Raw genomic sequence first — 7,283 nt, forward strand, 5'->3', positions numbered from 1 at the left:
TCTTTTGATTTTACTCAAATTTAAGTCCTCATAAGCATTAAAAAAAAAAAGATAAAGAAAAAGGGGAAAAAAGCTTTAAATCATAAGCAATCCGTAGGTCAAAAGAAAAAGACCAAAAGGGTTGGGCGGGCAAAGTCCAATTATATTATCTGGAACCAACTTCTTTTCCCATTATATTTCAGTATTTATTTATCCTATATATATATATATATATATATATATCACAACAATGTCTTATCTTATTTATTTTATGGGATCTTATTTATTTGACAAAAACTTGTGTGAGACGGTCTCACAGGTCGTATTCTGTGAGACGGATCTCTTATTTGGGTCATCTATGAAAAAGTATTACTTTTTATGTTAAGAATATTACTTTTTATTGTGAAAATCGATAGAATCTTCTCACAAATAAAAATTCGTGAGATCTTCTCGTAAGATACCTGCTCTATTTATTTTATGGGTTGAAACACAATAAAGTCTCTATTATTCTAACCACCAAAAGCAATTAGCAAACAAAAGACGTAACTGCCCGAAATCAAAAGATACTGTCCCCCAATTTCAACATTCCCTTAATTCCTTTCCTGTTTTCTCATTTCGCGCATCTATTTATATAACTAAACCATCCTTATTCTATGCCTTTTTTAAAAAATAAAATTAATTTTAAGGAGACTTGTTTTTAAATCTTCAACTGACATAGAGTTGTATTTGTGTTTAGTCTCTATCGGATCTAAAATATTTATGTCGTCCCTGATTCACACAAAAAATATTTTTACACTATCTAGACCTACATGTAATTTTCTTACGAAATCCGGTACAAAAAATTGAAAATCTGAAAAAAAATTTATGATATAGTGTACTAATTGTTTCAGATTTAGTACAAAAGATAAAATTTTGAGTATAAAATTGGAAATATTATATCAACATTTTTTATACTTGTTTGTGTATTCGAATATCACAAATTAGTACCAAATCTGAAAGAGTTGATATTGATATCTATATTATTATCATATGTTTAACGTTTTGTACCGATTTTTATCCGAAAATACATGCATAATTAATATCAATACTTGTTATACATGTTTGGTTACTTAGAAATCATATATTAGTATCATATTTAAAATATTTTGTACTCGAATATAATATATTAGTATCATATTTCAATATTTTGTATCCATTTTTATTTAAAAAAATACGTGTTAATATATCAGTACGAGATTTTTTAATCTTTTGTGCCAAATTTCATCTGAGAAAATAATCGGGGGCTCAGTGAGTGTATAAACATTTTTTGTGTAATATGTGAATCAAGGGCTGCATAATATTTCTTTGTCTGAAAATATCAAATACAAATACAATTATGTTGTTGGAGATTTTTTGATGATTTACTCACAATTCTATGCCTTTAAAGTACTAGTAAATTTTTTATTTCTATTGAACATGCAAGCTTTTTCGGTGAACATTCTGCACTAAAATAATGTAATTTATACATCAAATACAACGTCCATATCAACTCATTTACTTCAAATCTTACACTGAAAAGTATATTCTTAGAATATTCCTTTTCTTTTATATACATTATTATGTTTAACATATTTTAAATATTAATTAAATTATATGTAATATGAATTAATTATTATAACGATCCATCAGTGCGTTTGAGATAGATAAGGATAGAAGAAGATTATTATTAAACCCATAAAGTGAATTTTACAAACTTTGTGTTATAATTATTTAATATTTAACTAAAAAATAATTTATTGTCACCCATTAATGCAATAACTTAAATTTTTTTTATAATAAATTTTTTGGAATGTTGCATATATTTTCGAATCAGGCTACAAATACAAAAATTCTTATCTATAAAAAATTCAATATAAAAATTTCATTTATCAAAATCTCATTATAAATTCAATAAAAAAAACTCATGAAATAATAACAAAAAATGGAATTAATTGAAATAATTCGTTTCGACTTCAAATTTTTCCAAATTAAAAAATAAATAAATGCATAAATTGAACTGAATTCACTAATTTTTAACACTTTTTTTTTAAAAAAGTTAATCCAGCTAAAAAAATCTCTACATATGAATAATCGAATATATTTTGATTATTTGTACAGATAAATTGCTTATGCAACCTCTGTAAATGTAAAATTTTGAAACCATTTTATATATTATTATGTGACAATTAAACTACTTAATTAAAGTACACTAAACTAATTTATCCAAATGTGACCATGTCATTTCATAATTATTTTCATATGCTTTTTGGGAATTATAAATATGATGTTTAATTAAACAATATCCCTCGAATTTGACCAGTTCAAAAGCAAAATCTCATAATGTACAAATCCCAAGTCAAAATCTGACCAAATCTCCTTCGAAAGTACCCCTAGGTGAGGTAGAATTCAACTCCAGTCACGTTCAATTGCCTCAAAATTCAAAAAACAAAGGTCTCACATCACCTATGCTAGCGCTAGGGGTCTAAACGAACCGAACACGTTCACGAATTTTTCGAGCCAGTTCGAATAATATTTGGTTCGAATTCGAAATTATCGAATTCGAGCCGAACTCGAACATGTTCTAATATTTTTCGAATCGAATTCGAGCTAAAATTATATTGTTCGCGAACTATTCGCGAACTTTAGCATTATATTTAAAAAATAAATAAAATATTATTACGTATATATATAATATTATATATAATATTATAATATATAATATATTATTCGAGTTCGAATCGAATTCGAATTCGAGCCTCAGTTCGAATCGAGTTCGAATCGAAAATAATAAAAGTTCGAGTTTCGAATCGAGCTTTGAATATGTTTATTCGAATTCGAGCTCGAACTCGAATACTGAAAATTTCATAAAATTTGATTCGATTCGATTCGTTTACAGCCCTAGCTAGCACCTCCAACAAGGTCAATCCAATCAACGTATTAAATTTTGAGCAGGTCCTTTGTCATATGATCTCACGAATATTTATCTGTGAGACGGATCTACCGATATTCACAATAAAAAGTAATATTTTTAGCATAAAAAATAATGTTTTTTCATGGATGACCCAAATAAGAGATTCTTCTCACAAAATACGACTCGTGAGATCGTCTCACACAAATTTTGACATAAATTTTTCCCTACTAAAACTATACATATTATACTCCATATAATCCATTGTTTCAATAGATTTAATTTCATTGCCTAAAATTATGACTTGTGTGAGACGATCTCACGGGTCATATTTTATGAGACGGATATCTTATTTGAGTCATCCATGAAAAAATATTACTTTTTATGCTAAAGATTATTACTTTTTATTTTAAATATTATTAGGGTTGACCAATCTCACATAGACATGTTGTTATTATGACAAATGGCCGAAAAATTGTTCATCCCCTCACATGCAAACAAATTCTACACTTTACTCTATTGATTGATATTTCCCCCACACCAGTCCTTTTCCCTTCCTCTGCTGGAAAGCTCACCACTATGAAAATCTGAATGTAAAAACAAAAAGTTTGGGACAAAAGATTATAAATGAAATATTAAAATATTACTACTTGTGTTCTCAAGTTCTTGGCTTCGTCTGCATAAAATGCTAATCATCTGTGCCTCTCTGAACAGCCCCAGCCAGATCTCCATGCCCCACCATTCAAACAAACAAAAATACTAACATAAATGACTGATGCGTGACCGCGGTTCATTTTTATAGCCAATTTGATGTGTTTTACCCATGAAAATTTAATCAAAAGGAAAAAGAATCCAAGATGGCAAGGCATTTAACAATATGATCATACACATATTATTGGAACATACATATGAAATGTTGATATCTAGTCTATGACAAATTCGAAATAATAATAAATATGGAAATAAGGGAACTAGGAGGGATGATAATATCAGAAAATTGCGTGATTTTGACTCTGGGACTTGGTTTTCTTCGACACAGGCTCTGGTGAGGAGGAGACAGATGCAGTACTCCTTACCGGGCAGGAATCGTTTGAGCTTTCCAAGCCGATCGAGACATCCAACACCCCATTGGGACTGCAAGGCGATTATCCGAACTTAATTTTGTTGTTTGAGTAGAAGTGCGCACTTGTGGCCACATCTTGTATGAACCTGCAGGACTGTTCAACTTTTTCCTGTAATTTCATAGTTTTTTTTATATATCTTTTTAAGTTAAATCTGTGGGGGAAACGGAGATTTGAACAATGGTTAAGAGAGCAAATGGTAAGGATTTATACTTTGTTTGTTCCAAATATGTTTATTAGTTGATCATTGATATTGCACTCCAATGGTGGGCTCAACGCTATTTATAACATACAGCATTGTGGCAGTGGCCAATGCAGAAGGTAGGTGGCACACGAATCTACAATCTGCGAGTGATTTTATACATTTAAAGTTAGAAAATAAAAAAAAAACATGTTGATCAAATTCATTTAAAGAAGCATTATTGAAACATAGGTTCCAAGAAAAATCCAATTTCCTACCAGAAATAATGGAAAGAAGCAGGCTTTCGGATCTCCTCAGGAAATCTTTAGAGAGAGAGCTCTTTGATCCAAGGCTCCTCGAAATGTAATCAAGAAATGAATGTGGGGTGACTGGATTCATCTTCCATTCAAGTGTGGAAAGAACCAAAAGCTCCATTCTTTGAATAGTTTTTGAGTCAAACACATACTTGGCCTCCTCCACCTAAAAAAATATATATATTTTAAAAAAAAAATGAAATCCAACCATACCTCATAAGAACTTACAAAAATCAGCATCCGGAGGAAAAAATTTGTTCACATTCAACATACTTGGAGGTCTAAAATTAGAGGCACTTGAGTCTCCTCAACTTTGGCAGCCAAAGAAAGACAAGCCACAGCAACAAGTTGATTCATCCATGGCTTCTCTGTGTGAGACTGAAAACTGTAGAGAAACCTATCCAAATAGTTAACTGCAAGAACCGCAGTGAGAGCAGAGAAGGAGTAATACCCAGCAACCTTAAGAATCCACTCCACTGCCTCAGCCCTAGATGGGCTCGGCTCAAATCCACTGCACACTTGATTCACCTTCTCTTTTGCCAATAAACAGTTCAAGTCTTCATTTTCGCTCAACAAGTTGTGCTCCAAAAAACCCACAAAAGATTCAGGATTTAACTTATGGTCAGTGTCCCCGACCCCTTCTTCAAAATAGTTTGTTTCTATTATAATTTCTTCATAATCATTACTATCCCAATGCTCTTCCTCGCAATGCAAAGAATCGAGGGCTGAGAATGGGTTTAGTTGATGAAAAGACATCATCTTCCGAGAAGAAGAGTTTCAAGGCGTGCATTCATTATAGACCAATAAAGGGACAAAGAGCGATAAAAAAAGAGTGGCCTTGAGATGTGCTTTGAGCCATCCCAATCAGAGAAGTGGAGCAAGGTGGAGACTGAGGAGCAAGCAGTAGCTTAGCTTATATTTTGCTTTGTGGGATTATGCGGAGGGGTAAGTAAAACTCGGTTTAATCGAGAGAATCGACCAAAACTAACAAAATCAGAATTTTTGTTCTGTTCAATCGGTCGACCGGTTTGTTTTGGTCAAATCAGTTTCGTCAGTTCGATGTAGATTTTGAACAAGAAAAATCCGATATTATATATATAATTATTATTGAGACTGACTTTTTTATAATTTTTATTTTATTTATATTGAGTTTTAAACAAAAGTTTAATCTTATTAAAAGTCTTACACGATTATAATTATTCTCAAACTTTTTTTCATTTTACTTTATTTAGGAATTACCAGTTGTTGTAATTCAACATAATTAGACGAGTATTGACAATTTTTTTTAAAAAAAAGATTCAGTTTTTTTAAAAAAATCGATTATTCCGAATCGATGACCAAAATAAGGTAACCAAAATGATCAATTTTTTTTATCGGTTTGATTTAATCTGTTCTGATAACTAAAATCGATAGGTTTAGTTCATCGAAAAAAAATTAATTTGTTCGATTTTGATAATTTCGGTTCCATTATAATATATTAAACACCCTTAATTGTGCTGTCACCATCTTCTTTTTCTAGGGATCTTATTTCATTATATTATATTAAATTAAGCACTAGAAATCAATTCTTTCTTTTTGTTTTTTTTTTTTTTTTTTGTTCAACTCCTTAAAATTATTGGAATAAAGCTACAACAGTGTCTTATATCATGAATGACAATTAATTAAATTTTCCTTCAGATTAATGAGAATTGATAACTACTTGAACAAAATCTTGGGTGAGAGCCGACTATTTTAATTCATCTTGTGTGAGTCTTGTATAGATATCTCCTTATCGATGCTAATGAAACCAAAAGGGGACATAATATTTGGTGATGCCCTGGAAAAGGTTTGGATCATCTTTGGACTCGGATAAAAAGTATCAAAAGAGGACCAATCCAGAATTGGTCTCGAGAAGCCAAAAGGAGACTGGGTGGAAGTCGGTCTGGGTAGAGAAATAGCAACATGTTTAAAAAACCTCAGGCATGTTGCAACCTGATAAGCATATCAGATCACTATGGACTCATACAAGCTTGGGCTCATATTCTTGGTCAGGCTAGACATGGTTGAATGATAATGCCTGGGTGGAAAAGATATCTGCTCAGGCAAAGAAGCCCTTGACATCCCTGGCACTTGCAGCACTTTGGAGTCTTCCTTGACGAGACAAAGTAGGGTTACCCAAGAAGATTAGTTAAGTGATCGTGGATCCTGTCCACCGGTAATCGAGGGGTCTGTTCCCCTCCACGTTTCTAGATCATCCGACTTGGGCTCACCTTACCCGGTCACCAATAGGAGCCGTCCAGGTCGGTTCCTTCCTACTCTGACTGACCATGAAAAGATGAGAGCGGGGCCCATAAGCATGGGTCACTATAACTTGTAATCATTAATTTGACAAATCAGTACTCATTACAAGAGCAGTGACAGTATCAGTCGTCATGCATACTATCAGAAAGCAGGGCACGGGTAGATGTCTAATCCAGAACAGTGTACATGCACTACAATCGAGGTCATCTTCTCGCATATAATTACCTATGTTTGCTCGTTCATTTCAGACGTTAGATATTGCATTATATTATATTCAATAAATTCTCTCTCTAATTATTGTGTCTTATATTGACTTAAGCGTCAGAGTGGTCATGCCGAAAACCCTTCAAATGCTCGTTGGAATTTTCTTGTTGAGTGTACATATCATTTGATCTGAACTCATCCTACCCAGTCTTGAGTACTTATAGTACATGCCAAGTCAGACCACCCGAGCTCATCCTACACAATCAAGAGTATTCGCA

At 32.2% G+C, this 7,283-nt stretch overlaps 1 pseudogene; it reads right to left on the reverse strand.

The window, feature by feature from the left end:
• Nucleotides 1-3,714: 3,714 nt before the first annotated feature.
• LOC142544919 (cyclin-D3-2-like) lies at nt 3,715-5,430 on the reverse strand (annotated as a pseudogene).
• Between the last annotated feature and the right edge of the window lie 1,853 nt (nt 5,431-7,283).

The sequence above is a fragment of the Primulina tabacum genome, chromosome 5 (genome assembly GCF_025594145.1).
Source record: "Primulina tabacum isolate GXHZ01 chromosome 5, ASM2559414v2, whole genome shotgun sequence".
Lineage (NCBI taxonomy): Eukaryota > Viridiplantae > Streptophyta > Magnoliopsida > Lamiales > Gesneriaceae > Primulina > Primulina tabacum.